Below are 21,762 nucleotides of genomic sequence, written 5' to 3' on the forward strand. Positions count from 1 at the left end.
AGCCTGGGAGTCAGAGGTTGCAGTGAGCCAAGATTGCGCCACTGCACTCCAGCCCATACGACAGAGTCAGACTCTGTTTCAAAAATAAATAAATAAACAAACGAACAGCATCAAAACAAATCTTCTCCTGTGTCCCTGAAAATACTAATTTGAGCTTGTACAGATTCTCTGCTGGATTAATGCTTCGCACGGCTGTGGCCTCTGCTCGCTTGCCTGTTCCCTGAATGTCTGCCTGATGGCTCATCTCACACAGCCAGCACTCTCTCATTGTGCGGTCACTTTCACATATGAAGGCTACAATTTTATTTTAATTTTTCTTTGGTCATTTAAATGGGTTTTCCAGAGAAAAGAAAGAGATATACAGACCAAAAATTCCATCTTGGAACTGAAATGTTTACATATACTTTTGCCATTAAAAAATCCTGTAAACATGGCCAGGCGCGGTGGCTCAAGCCTGTAATCCCAGCACTTTGGGAGGCCAAGACGGGTGGATCACGAGGTCAGGAGATCGAGACCATCCTGGCTAACACGGTGAAACCCTGTCTCTACTAAAAATACAAAAAAAAAAAAAAAAAAAAAAAGCCAGGCGAGGTGGCGGGCGCCTGTAGTCCCAGCTACTCGGGAGGCTGAGGCAGAAGAATGGCATAAACCCGGGAGGCGGAGCTTGCAGTGAGCTGAGATTGCACCACTGCACTCCAGCCTGGGCGATAGAGCGAGACTCCGTCTCAAAAAAAAAAAAAAAAACCTGTAAATTATGTATATTTGTGTATGTATAGTATTCTCATTATCCTGCTAAGCATAAATTTTTACAACATTTTCCTATTATTATTTAGTTGGTAATTTTTATTTAAAATAATTATCAATAGTAGTATAAATTATTTTTAAAAACTACAATGTAAACATCTCTGATTATTTTCCAATGAAAAACTTTTGGAAGTGATATTGTAGGCACAAACAGGAAGGGCATCCTAAGGGTTTGAAACACAACGGCAAATCGTCTTCTCCATTGATTACATCCATTTACAGCCCACCCCTCTCCATCAGAGCAGAAGGTGGAACCTAGAGGTTTCTCTAAGCTTGTTAAAATAGGATTCTAGCAAAAGATTTGGCTAACAATGGGTCCTGGTGATCCAGAGGGGCTTCTCGGAGTCCAAGGTCTAAGGAAGCTGACGTAGAGCCACTGAAAGGCCAATGAAAGATCACACTCTCTCCCTCAGGCTCATCTGTCTTTCCTGATCTGGAACTCTATTGCATTTAAGCTATGCTTTGGGTGAAAAATCTGAAAATAAGACTAGAGGTGAAAGATACTGAGAATGACAAGTTTCTCGGGGTGGGGAGGTGCTAGTTGGGAGGAGGAAGAGGGTCTGTGGGGTGGACCTTGCTACTTGGAGACGGCAGATTTGGGTGAACAACAACACAGTGACCCAGGAACTTGGAATTCCCTGCTGAGGGAATTCCCTGGGAAAACTAGGAGATAGTGAGGAAATGAGAGCTCTGAGGCTTGTCAGCTTCACGAAACTGCCTGAGGTTAGGTGCCACCCAAGCAACTGAGCATTAGAATTTTTTTTTTTTTTAATGATCTCAATGTTTTAGAATTATTTGTGCTTGATTGTGATCCAGCACACAACTGATTTTCATAAACATTTCACACATACTTGAAAGGAATCCAAAGCCAGGCATGATGACTCATGCCTGTAATCTCACTATTTTCGGAGGCCAAGGTGGGGGGATTGCTTGGAACCAGTAGTTCGAGACCAGCCTGGGCAACATAGCAAGACCCCTGTCTCTACAAAAAAATGAAAATATTAGCCTGACATTGCAGCATGTGGCTGTGGTCCTATCTACTCGGGAGGCTGAGGTGGGAGGATCATTTGAGCCCAGGAGGTTGAAGCTGCAGTGAGCTGTGATCGTGCCACTGCACTCCAGCCTGGGTGTCAAAGACCCTATCTTAAAAAATATATACGTACGTATGAATTTGTCGTTGTTGAGTATAGTTTTCTATGAATGTCAGGTCAAATTAGTTAATTATCATACTATGATCTTCTATTTTTTTTAGATTTTAGGGGTACATGTGCACATTTGTTACGTGAATATATTGCTGATGCTGAATTTTGGGCCAAGTATTCGAATTTAACAAAAAATTAGCTGGGAAAAGGCATCTAACTTGAAGTACAATAAATAGCAACTTGAGATTATAAACTTTATAACATACAAAGTATGTTTGTTCACACCTTTGTCATTTAGTTTTCATAACAACCCCATTAGATTAAGCGTGGTGGGTATTCTTAGTCATTATTTAACCCATTGTCAGGTTAAAACACGAAGTCTTTGGTAAGAAGCCCCTCTGGGAAGTGGCAGAGGCCCAATCCCATCAGTTGGTTTCAGACTTCACGCTGTAATTCTTCACAGAAGGGCGACTGCTTCAGAAAACCATTCTGTGTGGATCTGATGGAGACTCACAGCCTGACTAGTCACAGCGACTGGTGGCCAGCATCTCCAGGCTCCTGCGTCCCACTGTCAGGACCAGCCCCTCCTACCCAAAGGTCAGGCCTCATGGCTGAGCCATAAAGAGACACTCATGGGTTGGCTGGAAAACTGCTCTGGCTTCACTGAAGGACCTAGCAATGGCGAAATGAGAGCGGAGAGATTCACAGGCGATGAAAGTCAAGGAGCCCCTTCCTGGAGGCGCACTAGCACCTGCAGGTGTTAGCAAGGAGTTGGGGATCAGGCAAGAAGATGAAGGGGCATGGGGCAGAGGAACCAGGCAGTCACTGGGCCCATACAGTTTGCCACGTCCTAGGGTGGCCACACTTTCTTACCTGTAAAATAAAAAATGTGGAAATATGCAAGTTACGTTTGAAAGATCAAAAACCTTATTCAGGAATGACTTGTGTTAGAAAGGCACCTGAACCTAGCTAACTTTCCTTAATTTGACGCAGATTCCAAATCGTAAATGATCAAAGGGCCAAGATTCCAAGACGTCTTTTCCTCGGAACAGCAGTGTAATGGGCTTCAGCAGACGCTTCAGTGTTTAGCCCATTTTAAAATGTGATGAAGAGAACTTCACAAGAAACACAAGAGACCTGTGACCCTTTGGATGAAGTGAGCCTCCATCACCCATGCTGGAATGTATAAGGAGTCACAAAACTCATTCTGAATTCTGAATAAGGTACATGTAACACAAAAAATTCAACTTGACATTAAACTTGTAAAATGTAGTTCATTTCCCACTGAATTGGCAAAGAAAAGCAAAGTAGGCTTTAAAATTGTTCAAACATTTTTTTAAGTAGAGGTGGGATTTTAAAACTTCTAAGCCCATGAAACGATGGTGTAGGCATTTGTGAGGTTTTCAAAGAGGCACTTGATTAACTCGAACTAATTATCAGGGCAGAAAAAGGCTTCACCCCTGAGGTCTGTCAGTCAGGAAAGACCCTTCAGTTCCAAGGCCACAAGGAGTCCACGTCAATAAATGCTCAGATGACGTGATTTGAGGGAGGAACTGCCAATTCATGCTTTTCTCAAAGTGTCTCCCCCACCACCTCCCAGGAACCTCCATCCTTACTAAGCAGCTCTGAAATTCTTGGCGTTAGAAAACACGTTCAGAAAGACAGCAAAACTCTTATCACTGAACAAAACGTTAGCAAGATAAGGCTATGTTTATGATTCAGATTTTTCACCCCTTTAAATCTTATGTTAGGCAGAGCTGCTGAGAGGATTACGAAATGGGGGCAGTTGCCTGGTGGAATAGTCTCTAAAACCAGAAGCATTTGGCCTGAGAACGGGATTCAACAAACCAGTCCACCCCACAGCAAGTAATGTCTGGGCACGCACCCTAGCTTAGCATATTCGCTTATAAATTATGCCCATGAAATATACTAACATATATCACAAAACGTGCACAATAGCCATTCTAAAAGGATAAGATTAAAAAACTACTTTATAAATATTAGTTCTAATATTTTCTTCCTGCACGCAAATGTATAATTTTGGAGAGTCTACCAAAATACTATAGGAATTAATGGAAACCTGCGTTTTAATTCAGAATATAAGAAATGCAAGTTGAAGAGAGGATGGATAAGTGAAAACAGGAAGCATGCTCTTGAGGGACTAGAAACATGTTTCTAGTTGGGGACACTGTAGACTGGACATTCGTATTGTGTTTTCTCTTGGTTTGTATTAAATTTTATCCCTTATGTTTCTAAATTGAGACGGCAATTTGAATTTACATTTATTTAAAATATTACATTTCAACTTAGCTCTCATAAGAAGAGAGCTATAGCAAAGAATAAATTAAAATTCCATATGATATTAAGAGAGAAACGGAGGGAGGAAGAAGGAGTAGGAGAAGAAAGGACACCAAGGCCAGAGGTATGTGAAAATGCACACTGTCTAGGAAGAGCGAAGACAGGAGGCAGGCCATCTGTTAAGCAACTGACACCTTAGAAGAGCCAGTGAACATAGTCCTGGGAAATTTTCAAGAAAAATTAGGACTTCTTGAGTGGTCAAGAACATCAGAGCACTGGCCGGGCGCAGTCATGCCTGTAATTCCAGCACTTTGGGAGGCTGAGGCGAGCCGATCACTTGAGCTCAGGAGTTCAAGACCAGCGTGGGCAACATAGTGAAACCCCATCTCTACTAAAAATACAAAAATTTGGTGAGTGTGGTAGCATACACCTGTGGTCCCAGCTACTTGAGAGGCTGAGATAGGAAGATTGCTTGAGCCTGGGAGGCAGAGGGTGCAGTGAGCCAAGATCACACCACTGCACTCCAGCCTCGGTGACAAAGTGAGACCCCCATCTCAAATAAATTTTAAAAAAGAACATCTGGGCATGCATGAGCATTCAGCAGCCTTGTCCGTCACAGGAAGGCAACCTGGGACCCCTAATGGGGAGACCGGGCCAGACACTGCTTCCTGCCTCCCTGGTTTCACATTTCTCCAGCTTCAACAAAGGACTGTCTTCTCCAGGGAAACCTTCCCAGCTGCTCCTAAATATAGTAGCCCACTCTCTCCTTTGTGCCACTGTTGTGCCCCATATGTACTTCTACTGTTGTTTTTTTAATGGTATTGCGATTATTAACATGAGCCTCTGACTGGAAGAACATTGAAGGCAGGGAATATGCATGACCTTCGTAGGCCCAGTGTTTAGCACAGTACATGTGATGCACACTCCATAAAAGTTGATTGAAGAAATGAACACTGAATTATGAAGGAATCTACCAATGGGATAATCCAATGATCATGGCAAATATCAACACCAAGGATGAAATGTAAAATATCATTGGAAAGTAGAAGAAGTTAAAAAAAAATTATGCCACGAATACTTTTCTAACCTTTGCAACCTGATTCATGTAATTAGGCAATTTAGCTACAACATAAACTTTTCTACTGTCCTAATGGAGTGAATCCATGTGATTCAAATTAAAGTACAAATTGGGCATATTCCCAGTTAATTTAACTAAAACAGATAGCTCATAAGGATAACCAACTTCCCAAGGAATTCTGTAATCTACATTATGGTGTTGAGTTAAAGCCTTGAGAGTTTTCAGAAAGGAAATTGCTTTGATTGTGTTTAGAATTTCAAACCAATGGCCAGGTGTGGTGGCTCACACCTGTAATCCCAGCACTTTGGGAGGCCAGGGCGGGTGGATCACCTGAAGTCAGGAGTTCGAGACCAGCCTGACCAACATGGTGAAACCCAGTCTCTACTAAAAATGCAAAAATTACCCAGGAGTGGTGGCACATGCCTGTAATCCTAGCTACTTGGGAGGCTGAGGCAGGAGAATCGCCTGAACCTGGGAGGCAGACGTTGCAGTGAGCCAAGAACACGCCATCGTATTCCAGCCTGGGCAACAAGAGCGAAACTCTGTGTCGGAAAAATAAAATAAAATAAAATAAAATAATTCAAACCAATTTCTTGAACTTGAAATGATTGGTTTTGGCATTTATTCAAATAATACCTGTGCATCCACTAATGTATGTCAGGTCCTAGGGTATAAAGATGAATCAATCACAGTCCCTCATCTCTAGGAACTCAACATTTATTGGGCAGGAGGGAGTTGATAAAAGACTTCTATATACAGCAATATAGCAGGCTACATATCCTGAACAACTCTCAGACTAAAGTGCTTAATATGCTAAAATATGTTTTCTTCATGCATTGCTGAAACGGCAGGTTAAAAAAATCCATAAGGCTGAAACTTTAATGAAAACAGAAATTCTTGTTTGTTAGTACCAAAAGTATCTTTCATCTTAGGCCGAAGCCAGAGCTCCTGGGCTTCTTCCTGGATGGCTGTGCAGGGCCCAAGGTGCCAAGGGGAATGGAGAAGAGGTCGAACCCCAGGCAGAGCTTCCCACCCTTTCTCACGGCTCACAAAGGCTGAGGAACATCACTTGCAAGGCTCTGGCCCAGATCCTGCATCAGTTGGAAAGTCTATGGTAGCCCATGCTCACAAAGCTAGAACTTTACTCTAATATAAGGAAAATGAGAATAAATTTGCCATGCAGAAAAGAACAATAAGGAAGCTTTGTCTCTTTCAACCTCGTCACAACATACTGTGTGAAGTGGGAAATTTTAAGACACAGCCAACTTTTATGTGTGTTTACAGTCTGCATTTATACTACTCACTGAAAAACCCCAAGCTGAGATTTTAACTTGGTTTCCAGATTGTTAGTGACCTCAATCAGTTGGTAGAATAAAAGCAAATCCCCAGGGAAGAAATTCACTTTCAACTGAGACAATAATAATCCCTACAGGTGAAATTGCAAAGATATTGGCTTCTCACAATACAAAGAAATAAGTAAATACATTTTAAAAATCGCAAAGCATACAAGGGAACAAGGTACTACAGCTGAGAACCAGATAGACAGTAAAGTAAAATCCTCAAAGACTTCAGAAATTAGAACTAGCAAGGATTATAGAATAACATTTTTAATAGGATTTTTAAATACTAGAACCTCAACAATATGATCAAAGAAGCAGGAAATCTTAAAAATAACCAAGTAAGCTTTAGAAATAAAAACATAATTGAAAATTTTAAATTGATCGGGCCCAGTGGCTCACGCCTGTAGTCTCAGCACTTCGGGAGGCCAAGGCAGGTGGATGAGTATTTTCTAATGCTGTTGACAGCTTCCAATCTTCAGATCAATGAAGCTCAGTGGATCCTTAGAAAAATTTAAAAACAAAATAGACCAATCAAAGTAAAATTACAGAATTCAAAAGGTAAATAGTTCTCAAAAGCTGGCAGAAAGAAAAAAAATAGATCAGCATAAAGGAAGGGCAATTGAATGAACTATTGACTTCTGTACAGTGGCAATGGAAGTCAAAAGCCAGTGGACGAGTCCCTCAAAGTGTAGAAAGAAATAAAATATGTCACTCTGGAAATCTTTGCCACAAGCAACTGCCTTATAAAAATGAGGGTTTTATATATATATATATATATATATTTTTTTTTTTTAGACTGAATCTTAAAGGGTAAACTGATAGAATTTCATTAAAGAAAATCCTGAAGTCAGTACTTAAGGCAAAAAAAGCACTTCTGAGATGCAAGAAGGCATGCTAAACAAAGATATTATTATTATAAGTTTTAATGAAAGCCAAAAAAATTGACTCTATAAAACAATGTCTGATTTATGAGAAAAAATATCAAAATACTGGATAACAATGCATATAAATTGCTCTTTATATTATTGGGAAGGGTAAAGATATTAATTTCAGGTCTTGCAAGGTCAATGGCTACAGTAACTTCCAGAAAAACAAAGAGTATTTATAACTTCTAAACAATAAAAATTGAATAATAAAATATTTTTAATTTTTTGAAAGAAAGCAGGAGTGATGGATAATATTTGTTTAGCAACATTTTTTCTTCTATACTCCTCTCTGAGTATAGAAGTGGGAAGCCAGTCTCCTTGCTATCTGGCTTGCTGCTAAATTTTGCCAGAGGAAAGCACTTTTGGGGATTGAAGAGTAGGAGGGAAAATTCATTTTCCCCCTAGTGTTTGGTGGCAACAAGAGTGGCAACTGTCAGCTGGGTGGCTCACACCTGTAATTCCAGCACTTTGGGAGGCCAAGGTGGGTGGATCACCAGAGGTCAGGAGTTTGAGACCAGCCTGGCCAACATGGTGGAACCCCATCTCTACTAAAAACGCAAAAATTAGCCAGGTATGGTGGTGCATACCTGTAGTCCCAGCTACTTTGGAGGCTGAGGTGGGAGAATCACTTGAACACAGGAGAAGGTTGGAGTGAGGAGATCGCGCCACTGTACTCCAGCCTTGGCAACAGAACAAGACTTCATCTAAAAAAAAAAAAAAAAAAAGTGGCAACTGTCAAGTGTAGCAGGCAGCATGGTTTCAACTTCATTTTCTCTTTGGCCTCTTTAGCTCTAGGAATAACAATAATCATTTTTAGTTACTAATTTTGGGGTAACCTCATACTCCCTTTCTGCTCCAGTACTTCTAATACTTTTATAATAATTTCCCTTTATGTGAAATATGTATGGTATTTTCTGTTTTCCTGACTGGACATTTAAATGATATAGTAAGAAAGAAAAAAAAAAAAAAAACAAACAGAACAGAAAGAGCAGGATAAATAGCACATAAGCAGATGGCATACATAAATACAAATCAGAAATCACAACAAATATAAATGGACTAAACTCTCAAGTTAAAAGACAATGTTAGACTGGATTTTTAAAAAGTAAAGAACATGTAGCTATATGCTGTTAAGCAGAGACATACCTAAAACAAGAAAAGGCTGGGTGTGGTGGCTCACACCTGTAATCCCAGCACTTTGGGAGGCCAAAATGGGAGGATCACTGGAGCCCAGGAGGTCAAGACCAGCCTGGGCAACATAGCGAGAGCCTGTCTCTACAAAAAAAAAAAAATTATTTAAAAAATTAACCAGGCATGGTGGTGCATGCCTACAGTCTCAGCCACTCAGGAAGCTGAGGTGGGAGGTTCACCTGAGTTCCAGAGGTCAAGGCTGCAGTGAGCCATGATTGTGCCACTGCACTCCAGCCTGGGAGACAAAGCAAGATCCTATCTCAAAAAATAAATAAGTCTCAAAAACTAAAACAAGAAGATAGAGAAATATTAATAAGTATAGGATGGTAAATCATATAATAGAAAAGCAGAAATTGAAAGAAAGCCAGCTACTTGTATTAATATCAGAGAAAATTGATTTCAAGGCAATAAAAGTACGGAGATGGATAGGGTTGACACCTAATGATAAAAGTTTCCATTGAGGCTGGGCGCAGTGACTCATGCCTGTAATCCCAGCACTTTGGGAGGCCAAAGCGGGTGGACCATGAGATCAGGAGATCGAGACCATTCTGGCTAACACGGTGAAACCCCATCTCTACTAAAAACACAAAAAAATTAGCCAGGCATGGTGGCACACTCCTGTAATTCCAGCTACTCAGGAGGCTGAGGCAGGAGAATTGCTTGAACCCAGGAGGCGGAGGTTGCAGTGAGCCAAGATCACACCACTGCACTCCAGCCTGGGTGACAAAGCGAGACTCCATCTCAAAAAAAACAACAACAACAACAACAACAACAAAAAGTAAAAAGCATAATTTAAAAACAAAATAGAAATAAACAAATCCACAAACATAGCGAGGAATTTTTATATCTCTTAGTAAATGATAAGCCCCCCCCAAAAATAGTAATGATATAAAATAACTGAACAGCTTAAATAACAAATTTAATCCAGTGGATTTATGAGAAAGTAGTGCACTTGCTGGTTATTCTGTGTTCTTCGATCTCAGATCTGTTGTCTGCCCTTCCTTCCATGCTCTGTGTCCTGGGGGTGCTAACTCCACAGACGGCATCACCCTGATTTCATTAAGCTCCGCTTCCATATTGAAATCCATGTTGAAATCAGCCAAGGGGAGTCACTAGTAGATGGTCAGAGAATGGAGAAATAGAAAGGTCAGAATACATCCTCCATTTCCGGCCTACTTCAGCAACACAATTCTGGCAATGTAATGTCTCTATAACAATGGCTCCATCCTTTCACCTCCGCCTTGCAAGTAGCTGGGACCACACGCGTGTGCCACCATACCTGGCTAATTTTTGTGTTTTGTGGTTTTTGTTTTTTTGTGTGTGTGTGGAGATGGGTTTTTGCCATGTTGCACAGGCTGGTCTTGAACTCCTGAGCTCAAGCGATCCACCTATCTCGGCCTCCCAAAGTGCTGGGATTACAGGCATGAGTCACCACTCCATGTATTAATTTTGAAAAGGCAAAAATTTTCAAAAAAATTTTGAAAACATAAGACTCTAGGAACAAAGCTAACAAAATATGTACTAGTCTATTGCAGGGGTGGGGGAGGGGGGAACTAGAAAATTAATAGAGGACCAAAGTAAATTGACAAACATTATATGTTAAGAATGTTTGTCCAATTTATGTATACACTGAATGCAATTGCAAGTAAAATCTCGACAGGGCATTTCATGGACTATAAGAGATTCAAAAATATATATAAAACAGTCAATAACCAGGTGACATAGCAAGCCCTGAAAGAAAGAAAAGAAAAGAGAGAAAGAAAGGAAAGGAAGAAATGAAGGAAGGAAGGAAAGAAAGAAAAGACAATAAAATATCTAAATATCAAGATTTTTTTTTTGAATGTGGAAAAAAAACATTTCTCATGTAAGACAAAAGAGAAGAAACTATAAATAAATTTGACCACATTAAATCTGTAAACTTGTATTTCTGAGTTAGGTGGAAGACATATGCTGTTTTAATACATTACTTCCTCTACCTCTGATATGTTTCAATTAATTCATAGAAAAAAGTGAGGCACCTGTATGCGGAGACGCGTAGTGTGGGTGTAGGATCTTAACAGAGAACAAATAAAGCCTGTTAACTTCAAGCACCTACAAAGGAACATAGCCAAGGCAAGATCAGAAAGACACCAGATTTCTCCCCAAAACTCCTCAAATACATCTCTCATTACATTTATAATGTAATATATAATAATAAATCCCTCATTACATTTACATCATTAAAAATGTAAAAGCTAGCCAGGTGCAGCCATTTTACGTTTTGCATTAAAAATGTAAAAGCTGCCGGGCATGGTGGCTCATGCCTACAATCCCAGCACTTTGGGAAGCCGAGGCTGACAGATCACTTGAGGTCAGGGGTTCGAGACCAGCCTGGTCAACATGGCGAAACCCTGTCTACTAAAAATAGAAAAATTAGTGGGCGTGGTGGCACATGCCTGTAGTCTCAGCTTCTTGGGAGGCTGAGGCAGGAAAATCGCTTGAACCCAGGGAGTAAAGATTGCAGTGAGCCAAGACTGGCCACTGCACTCCAGCCTGAGTGACAGAGCAAGACTCCATTAAAAAATAAAATAAAATAAAAGTAAAAGTTGGCCAGGTGCAGCGGCTCATGCCTGTAATATCAGAATTTTGGGAGGCCAAGGTGGAAAGATCACCTGAGGCCAAGAGTTTGAGACCAGTCTGGGCAACATAGTGAAACCCTGTCTCTACAAAAGATTTAAAAATAAAAAATTGGCCAAGCATGGTGGCGTAGGCCAGCTACTTGGGAGGCTGAGGTGGAAGGATTGCTTAAGCCCAGGAGTTCAAGGCTGCAATGAGCTATGATCACACCATTGCACTCTAGCCTGGACAAAAGAGTGAGATCCTGTCTCTATTTATTATTTTAAAAAAATTTTTTGGCCGGGCACGGTGGCTCAAGCCTGTAATCCCAGCACTTTGGGAGGCCGAGACGGGCGGATCACGAGGTCAGGAGATCGAGACCATCCTGGCTAACCCGGTGAAACCCCGTCTCTACTAAAAAATACAAAAAACTAGCCGGGCGAGGTGGCGGGCGCCTGTAGTCCCAGCTACTCCGGAGGCTGAGGCAGGAGAATGGCGTGAACCCGGGAGGCAGAGCTTGCAGTGAGCTGAGATCCGGCCACTGCACTCCAGCCTGGGCGACAGAGCGAGACTCTGTCTCAAAAAAAAAAAAAATTTTTTTAAGTTACAATATTACAGTAGGTAATGGTAAAGAACAAGTAGGGGATATGGAAAATATAATTGGAGAAATCTTCCAGAATATATAGAGCAGAAATAAGAGAAAATATAAAAGATAAGTTAAACAAAAAAGAATTATCATTATTATTATTATTGGCTTCTGATAACAGTAGATTAGGTAATGCAGATCAGGTCTCCAACTCCTAGGCTGGACGAAATATAAAACAATATCCACTCGAAGCCTTGAGAGAGGCCTAAAGAATTACGGGACCAACCTGGAAGAAGTAAAAAAAGAAAACAAAAAACAAAAAACATAAAACATAAAATATATATGAAACAGTAAATAACCGGGTAACACAGCAAGCCCTGAAAGAAAGAAAATAGGAATTAAACAGGAAAATACGGCCGGGCGCGGTGGCTCAAGCCTGTAATCCCAGCACTTTGGGAGGCCGAGACGGGCGGATCACGAGGTCAGGATATCGAGACCATCCTGGCTAACACGGTGAAACCCCGTCTCTACTAAAAAAATACAAAAAACTAGCCGGGCGAGATGGCGGGCGCCTGTAGTCCCAGCTACTCGGGAGGCTGAGGCAGGAGAATGGCGTGAACCCAGGAGGCAGAGCTTGCAGTGAGCTGAGATCCGGCCACTGCACTCCAGCCTGGGCCACAGAGCCAGACTCCGTCTCAAAAAATAAATAAATAAATAAATAAATAAATAAATAAATAAACAAACAGGAAAATAGGAACAGGAATTCCAGAAGGAATAATTTTTTTTTTAATGCAGGAGAATAAACAATTTCAGACATGCAAGAAACTGAACCACCCAGCAATCATCTATTCTGAATTAACAGATGTAACTGGGAAAGTCGATCGTATGAATTGGGTCATTCTTGTCATGCCCAACTAACCCAGAGTCAAGAAGCCCGGGGTGGGCAGCTCTAAGCACACATGACATTGTTCCAAGGACTGAACTCTTCTCACGCCTGGCAGCTGAACTTCTGCTGTAACCTGAAACCAGTTTTACCTAATAGCTTCTGAAACAACATGCTGCCCCTCTAAGACTGGTTTTACCCACTTCTGTCACTAACCAATCAGAACTTGCCAGCTCCCCAAAGCTTAACTAGTGACAATAATCTAAGGTAATACATAGCATTTCTCCTTTTCATAAAATCTCCAACCTCAACTTTATTCTTCGTGTATGCCCCAAATTGCAATTCCCATATCCCAAATAAAATGTTAAATTTAGAGATTTTTCTCTACCTGTTTTATCTGACTTTATCATACACGGCGTCATCAGTAAAATCCAAAGCTGACTCACCTCAGGAAGAATTACTGGTTCTTGGAACAGCGGCGTGAGGTACCCACAGTGGAGCCTTTTGAACCCTGCTGCATCTGCAGGTGGCCTCTTCTCCCCCGCGATTTTGTTTGAGTTCCGTTTTCTTCGTGATTTGCTTGAGAAGGTTTGTCCCACTCCTGTTTGAAAGATCACCTGTTGGGGAAAGTTATTTTCTTCCTTGACCTAAGCTCCAAAGTTTGGATGAGGGAATTTTCTCCTTCATTTGGAGAAGGCCTATCGTCCTTCCTGGGAAGTACATAGTTTATTTTCCATCTGCACTTGCATTTATTTGGCCTCTGCATATTCAGTGCTTGCATTTAATTGGCTTTGTGTATTTGGCATTAAACTAGAGCACCCATAAAATGAGCTCTCAAAGTGCAAAGGCATGCCAAGATATTTTCTGAGGTTCCAGCTGGTAACATGTTCAAACATTATAGGGATCATTCAAACAGTCTGTTGATCTTAAAATTAAACTAAAAGACTATGGCTATATGATCATACGCTACAAATAGGATATGCATATTTCATTGATATCTTGAGGCTAAAAAAAATTATTCAGGACTCAAAGATTCCCTTGCTACAAAATACTATCAAAGCTAGCTGAGGCTCTTTCCAGAGCTGTCTTTTTCCCTTATAATTCCTCCTCTTAGAGAATTTACCTTCTCTAACCTAAAAGCTTTTCTTTTTTTTTTTTTCAAAATTTCTCAGCTATTCTGGCATATTGACTATTTAAGTAAAAACACTTAAAAATCTGCAGATATAAAAGAAAATCATTTTGACCTTCATGCTGTTTCTTAAAAGCAAAAGATGAAATTCCCTTCTAAAAGACACCTTCCCTACACTAACATGATTGTCAACATTCTTATCTTCAAGGACAGGGAATTTACTCCAAGAAAACACTGTACAAACCTTGTTAGAATTAATCTTATCTTGTGGGCCTCCTTACACAACTCAGTCACATTTTCTCAGTTAACTATTCTTTCTCCAAATCAGTATATTGGTAACTGACTCAAACTGCTTTACCTAAATTTGGTCACAGCCTTTATAAGATTGCCTATTTTGAAAAATCTTAAACTGAGAATCAGTTGAGACCAGGAGTTTCAGACCAGTCTGGGCAACATAGCAAGTCCTCCCTTCTATAAAAAAAATAAATAAATAAAAATAAAAATCTTAACATTTAGCCTTATCTCATTTTGTTAGAAAAATAATTTGGATCCAATTATCTTTTATAAACTGATAGGCTTATATGTTTTACTATCTCACGATTAAAATTCTAAAATAAAAACTACAAAATCTTCATGTGTGTTTAGACATGTTTATGCATATATATGTATTATATTGCATGTTGTGTCTATGTAATAAAATATGGGTCAGATGCAGTAGCTCATGCCTGTAATCCCAACACTTTGGGAGGCCAAGGTGAGAAGATGGCTTGAGCCCAGGAGTTCAAGAGCAGCCTGGGCAAGATCTCTACAAAAATTGTTTTTAAATACCTGGGCATGGTGGCGTTTGCCTGTAGTCCCAGCAACTTGGGAGGATGAGCAGGAGGATCACTTGAGCACAGGAGTTCAAGGTTGCAGTGAGCTGTGATCATGCCACTGTACTCAAGCCTGGGCAAGAGAGGGAGACCTTGTCTTTATAATTAATTAATTAATAAAAATCTGTTGTCAGAAATGTCTCAAGAAATGTTATTCTGATTAGTTTAAGGAAATGAGCACTCATATAAAACATATAGTAATTAACCCAAATGGTTTTCTTTTTTTTCATTCATGTGACTTAAGTAAATATTTGATAGATTAATTGGTTTTAAAATTGTCAGTAAAATAAGATTAGAAATGTCTTCAAAATTGTCAACATACATTTTTTGCTTGGGTTTATTAATCAGACAGTTTTACATTTGCCTCTACTAGGTGTTTTAAGGTTAAAAAGCTATAAACTCAGCCTAAAATAAATGGTCTTTGTTTATATAATTATTTAATAAGTAAGATTAATTTAATATTGTTGATATGATTAAAATGGCTGCAGTTGTCAACAGGATACCCTTATTTATTTTTTTTTTTTGAGATGGAGTCTCGCTCTGTCGCCCAGGCTGGAGTGCAGTGGCCGGATCTCAGCTCACTGCAAGCTCCACCTCCCGGGTTCACACCATTCTCCTGCCTCAGCCTCCCGAGTAGCTGGGACTACAGGCGCCGCCACCTCACCCGGCTAGTTTTTTTGTATTTTTTAGTAGAGACGGGGTTTCACCGAGTTAGCCAGGATGGTCTCGATCTCCTGACCTCGTGATCCGCCTGCCTCGGCCTCACAAAGTGCTGGGATTGCAGGCTTGAGCCACCGCGCCTGGCCTGGATACCCTTATTTTTAATCTTAAGGTTTTTATCTAGGTAAACACCTGATATTAACAGGTAATCTAGGTGTAACTGTTAAAAAATAAAGAAATTAGATAATTATAAATAAAAATAAATAGTTATAAATAAACTTTTCACGTAAATGTTAAAATTATGTTATATGAAATTAAATAATACTCATTAAATATCTGGATTATAGCTAAACAAGATTTTTAAAAATGGAAACAAACTGCTAAAGAAACATAACGTCATTTTTGGCTTCTTAAATTTTATAAAAAGAGTAAATATATTTAGATCTGTTAATTAAAATATGAATTTAGGAAAAAATAATTTTGCATGAGAATTTTATGTAGTAAATCTTTGTCCTATGACAAAATAATTTGTTGTTTAAAAATAAAATTATGGGAACAAGACTGGAAGTTTTAAGAAAATGATAAATAGTCTAAACAAGTCAGAGGATTTATAAAAGATGGGCCTAATGAAGTAAGTTACATGTATAATCAGGTTGTCTGGGATTGGAAATAAATTATTTTTATAAAAATTAAACATTGGTGTCAGTGGTACAGTGACACAGGACCAGAGTCTAAACCTCTATATTTAAAATGAAAGTTTTCTTAAAGTATTGATCTGCTCTGAATTAAATTTCAAGAGATTTTGATTTTTAATTTTAAAAATCTGTTTCTTTAACAGCCATCTGCTTTTTGAGATTAATTTCCCTAGTTTTAGATTTAAAAGGCTGTCCTCTTCATTTAACATAATTTTTTCATGAGCTAGAGTTTTGTTTTTGAAATTTTTCAAATTTGTATCTCAGAAGTCTAACTTTTGCTGTATTTGCTACACATAATTTGCAGTCACACATCATTGCCTCCAACTTACTCTCCTCTTGAAAAGTCCTAGGATTATAACTCTTTCCTTCAACTTTCTTGCCAACTCCTGTAACTTTTCCCCCTCTGTTCTAACTCTGTTGCTATGGCCTGACACTGAAATGTTTGTCCTGAAGACCCAGAAAAGCAATGTTTTGTTTAGCATAACTTGATTCTGTACTCCTGGCTTTTCTTGATATGTCTGAATGGTTCCCTTCAACCAAGAAACTTCCCATGCTGTTACTAAAAGCCTTGTATTCCTCTGCTTAAGCTGCCGGTTTTCTTGTTTACATTCCTGCATGATGTAGTGTACACTCATAATCTTGGACACATTTTTCCTCTGTCTAATTAAATTCAAGTACCCTTTTTTTTTTTTTTCTTTTTTTAGTCAAGTTTGACTTCCAGGTTATCTAAATGAGCTTTCCACAAGGAGAAATCATCACGCTGTACGAGGTTCTTTGTCTTTTTGGCAGCTGACCTAAGAAACAAAGACTTAAAGCTTTACCAAGATAATTTCCTGTGTTGCCTTTAGTAGGTTTTTGATTACTTAGGAAAAGTAAGCTTGGAAGGGTAAATATTTTTACATTCATGTAACTTTCCATATTGCTTTTGAAGTCTTTCAATTGTCACTCTGGTTAAATGAATGACTATTATTTTATAGTGACCTCTGATTCTGTTTTGATCAAGTGTTTTGAGCCTTTTTTTTTTTTCCTTTTTGAGACAGGGTCCCACTTTGTCGCCCAGGCCAGAGTGCAATGGCACAATCATGGCTCAATGTAGCCTCAAATTCCTGGGCTCAAGTGATCCTCCCACTTCGGCCTCCCTAGTAGCTGGGACCACAGGTATGTATCACCACACCAGGCTAATTTTTTAGTTACTTGTAGAGACAGGGTTTCATTATGTTGCCCCAGCTGGTCTCAAACTCCTAGGCTCAAGTGATCTGCCCGCCTTGGCCTCCCAAAATGCTTGGATTTATAGGCGTGAGCCACTACACATGACCTGTTTTGCACCTTTCGACATCTTTGACAAATGTCCCTAATATCAAATGCTAAATTAAGGTTTTTTTCACCTTGAATTAACTCTGATATTTTCCAGTCAGACCTGTGGAAAGCTTCAAAAGATATACTTCTCATCTTCTAGAGATATTAAATGATTAGGCTTATTTGGGAAATTGTGTGAAAAACATTGTCAAATGATAAATGATACTAGATCTTTTAGTTACATTTATGGGTATGCTATTTATATGTTTCTAAAATTATATAGTCATAGAAATCTAATATGCTATCAGTCAGAATTCTGGTTATCTTAAAATACTATATGTAATAGAAATAACTAAATTTCCTTGTTGATTATAAATGTTTATCAGATTTTTAACCATGACTACTCTAAGTTTTTGTCATCCACAGTTATTCTTTAAAATTCTTCTCGGCCAGGCAAGGTGGCTCACACCTGTAATCCCAGCACTTTGGGAGGCCAAGGTGGGCGGATCACCTGAGGTCAGGAGTTCAAGACCAACCTGGCCAACATGGCAAAACCCCATCTCTACTAAAAATAGAAAAGTTAGTCAGGTGTGGTGCTACTCAAGAGGCTGAGGCTGGAGAATCGCTTGAACCCAGGAGGCAAAGGTTGCAGTGAACTGATATCATGCTGCTGCACTCTAGCCTGGGAGACAGAGCAAGACTCTGTCTCAAAAAAAATAAAATAATACAATTCTTCTCAAAAAATATTTATAATCAGATTCGTGGAAAAGACTCCAGCAAGTACTGTTAAATACAGGTTTCTGACACACCTAAGATGAGGATTTCCAGAACTTTAATAAAGAGATGGAGAACTCACGGAACTTTAATAAAGAGATGGAGAACTCACGGAACTACTAATGGAGATCAAGCAGAACGAAAGTTGACTACATGAGATTGAATAACTGATGAAGATAATGCTTTTATGACTGTTATTTGAAACATCGTTCTCTACTTAAATGTTTTCATTTATGGATTTAAGAAAATTTTCTCTCTTAAACCATCTATAATTTATAGCAATTTGGTGAAGTATGGATATGATTTGGCTGTGTCCCCACTCGAATTTCATCTTGAATTTTAGTTTCCATAATCCCCACATGTCATGGGAGGGACCCAGTAGAAGGTAATTGAATCATGGGGGCAGTTACCCTCATGCTGTTCTCATGATAGTGAGTTATCACAAGATCTGATGGTTTTATAAGGGGCTTTTTCCCCACTTCGCTCTGCGCCGCTTCTTGCCACCACATAAAGAAGGGTGTATTTGTTTCCCCTTCGCCGTGATTGTGTTTTCTGAGGCCTCCCCAGCCATGCTGAACTGTGAGTCAATTAAACCTCTTTCTTTTATAAATTACCCCGTCTCAGGCATGTCTTTATTAGCAGCATGAGAATGGACTAATATAGTAAATTGGTGCTGGGTAGTGGGGCACTGCTATAAAGATACCCGAAAATATGGAAATGACTTCAAAACTGGGTAACAGGCAGAGGCTGGAACAGTTTGGATGGCTCAGATGAAGAAAAGAAGATATGGAAAAGTTTAGAACTTCCTAGAGACTTGATGGATGGCTTTGACCAAAATGCTGATAGTGATATGGCAATAAAGTCCAGACTACGGTGGTCTCTAATGGAGATGAGGAACTTTTTGGGAACTGAAATAAAGGTGACTCATGCTATGTTTGAGCAAAGAGACTGGCAGCATTTTGCCCCTGCCATAGAGATCTGTGGAACTTTGAACTTGAGAGAGATGATTTAGGGTATCTGGCAGAAGAAATTCCTAAGCAGCAAAGCACCCAAAAGGAAGCAGAGCATAAAAGTTTGGAAAATTTGCAGCCTGATGATGTGCTGGAAAAGAAAGACCGATTTTCTGGGGCGAAATTCAAGCCAGCTGCAGAAATTTGCATAAGTAATGAGGAGCTGAATGTTAATCACCAAGACAATGTGGAAAATGCTTCCATGGCATGTCAGAGACATTCACAGCAGTCCCTCTCATCACAGGCCTCAAGGCCTAGGAGGGAAAAATGGTTTCATGGGCTGGGCCCAGGGCCCGTCTGCTCTGTGCAGCCTAGGGACTTGGTGCCCTGAGTCCCAGCTGCTTCAGCTCCTGCCGTGGCTAAAAGGGGACAATGTACAGCTTGGGCCATTGCTTCAGAGGATGTAAGCTCCAAGCCTGGGTGGCTCACATATGGTGTTGGGCCTGTGGATACACAAAAGTCAAGAACTGAGGTTTGGGAACCTCCACCTAGATGTCAGAGGATGTATGGAGACACCTTAATGTCCAGGCAGAAGTTTGCTGCAGGAGTGGAGCTCTCATAGAGAACCTCTGCTAGAGCAGTGCAGATGGGAAATGTGAAGCTGGAGCCCCCACACAGAGTCCCCACTGGGGCACTGCCTAATGGAGCTGTGAGAAGAGGGCCACTGTCCTCCAGACCCCGGAATAGTAGATCCACCAACAGTTTGCACCATGCACCTGGAAAAGCCACAGACACTCAACATCAGCTCATGAAAGCAGCTAGGAGGGGAGCTGTACCCTGTGAAGCCACCGAGGCAGAGTCACCCAAGGCCATTGGAGCCTACCTCTTGCATCAGCGGGGTCTGGATATGAGACATGGAATCAAAGGAGATCATTTTGGACTTTAAGGTTTAATGACTGCCCAATTAGATTTCGGACTTCCATGGGGCCTGTAGCCCCTTTGTTTTGGCCAATTTCTCCCTTTGGAATGGATGTATCTTCCTAATGCATATACCCTCATTGTGTCTAGGAAGTAACTAAATTGCTTTTGATTTTACAAGCTCATAGGTAGAAGGGACATGCCTTATCTTAGATGAGACTGGACTTGGACTTTTGGGGTAATGCTGGAATGAGCTAAGACTTTGGGGGACTGTTGGAAAGGCATGATTGTGTTTTGAAATGTGAGGACATGAGATTTGGGAGGGGCAAGGAGCAGAATGATATGGTTTGGCTATGTCCCCACCCAAATCTTATTTTGTAGTTCCCATAATTCCCATGTGTAGTGGGAGGGACCTGCTGAGAGGTAATTGAATCATGAGGGTTGTTACCCTCATGCTGTTCTTGTGAAAGTGAGTGAGTTCTCATGAGCTCTGATGGTTTTTATAAGGGGCTTTCCCCCAACCTTGGCTCTGCATTTCTCCATCCTGCTAGAAGGGCATGTTTGCTTCCCCTTCTGCCATGATTGTAAGTTTCCTGAGGCCTCCCCAGCAATGTGGAACTATGAGTCAATAAAATCCTTTCCTTTATAAATTACCCAGTCTCAGGTATGACTTTATTAGCAACATAAGAATGGACTAATACATGTGTATTTTTGTAAACACAGATAAAAGCATTTGTTTTTGTTTCCTTCTTACTTGATTCCCAGAATTCAAAAACTATTTCTGGGTATTTTTATGGCAATATGATTATTTACCTAACTCCAAGAAAAATCTGCTCTCTCATTATAGCAGAATACAATAAAGAATATTTGTTATATTGCCAAGGCTTCAACTGAAATGTCATATTTGAAAATATAGGTCAGTTGTGGTGGCTTATACCTGTAATCCCAGCATTTTGGGAAACTGAAGTGGGAGGATAACTTGAAGCCTGGAGTTCAAGACCAGCCTGAGCAACACAGCTAGATACTGTCTCTAAATAATAATAATAATAATAAGCTAGGCGTGGTGGCGCACACCTATAATCTTATCTACTTCAGATTCTGAGGTGGCAGGATCACTTGAGCACAGGAATTCAAAGCTTCAGTGAGCTACGACTGTGTCACTGTACTCCATCCTAGGTGACAGAGTGAGCCTCTGTCTCTAAAAAAATAAATAAAAACAAAATATGCATACACCATCTGACTTCGATGGTTCTCAGCCCCACAGTGAGTAAATAAAAACAATCACTCACTTCCCGGCAGGCCCAGGAACCTTAAGACTATAAGTAAAATCTAAAGTTTGCCTCTGTTTGGCTTCCTAATTTCAAGATGTTTTTAAATCTGAGGTTCCCATAAGATCAATGTGTGGGGGGGGGAAGTCATGTCTCTAAAGGAGAGCTATAATACAACTGTGATTAAATTGTAGCTCTGAACATTTTCCAAATTCTGTTATGTTCATCTATTCCAACTTTCTTCTATAAAAATAGTAAAATGGGAACTTCTCTGTTCCTAAAGCCCTATTAGCTAAAACAAGATGAATTTTAAGGAACAAGTCTCATGCCTGATGTATGAGCCACGAAGAAAGTTCA

General features: G+C 40.0%; 2 long non-coding RNA genes across 2 annotated transcripts in view; one reads left to right on the plus strand and one right to left on the minus strand.

Annotated features, from left to right (window-relative positions):
* Positions 1-6,327, plus strand: part of LOC105485294 (uncharacterized) — a 27,201-nt gene extending 20,874 nt beyond the window's left edge. The window contains exon 3 of the long non-coding RNA XR_011614584.1: positions 6,255-6,327. This is a non-coding gene — a long non-coding RNA (uncharacterized lncRNA). The remainder of the gene's footprint in view (positions 1-6,254) is intronic.
* The window catches only part of LOC105485293 (uncharacterized), a 36,311-nt gene continuing 20,495 nt past the window's right edge, over positions 5,947-21,762 (minus strand). Inside the window, exons 5-8 of the long non-coding RNA XR_011614581.1 lie at positions 13,290-13,460; positions 9,736-9,891; positions 8,176-8,292; positions 5,947-7,162 (exon numbers count right to left, since the gene is read on the minus strand). This is a non-coding gene — a long non-coding RNA (uncharacterized lncRNA). The remainder of the gene's footprint in view (positions 7,163-8,175; positions 8,293-9,735; positions 9,892-13,289; positions 13,461-21,762) is intronic.

This window comes from Macaca nemestrina, chromosome 16, assembly GCF_043159975.1.
Source record: "Macaca nemestrina isolate mMacNem1 chromosome 16, mMacNem.hap1, whole genome shotgun sequence".
NCBI lineage: Eukaryota > Metazoa > Chordata > Mammalia > Primates > Cercopithecidae > Macaca > Macaca nemestrina.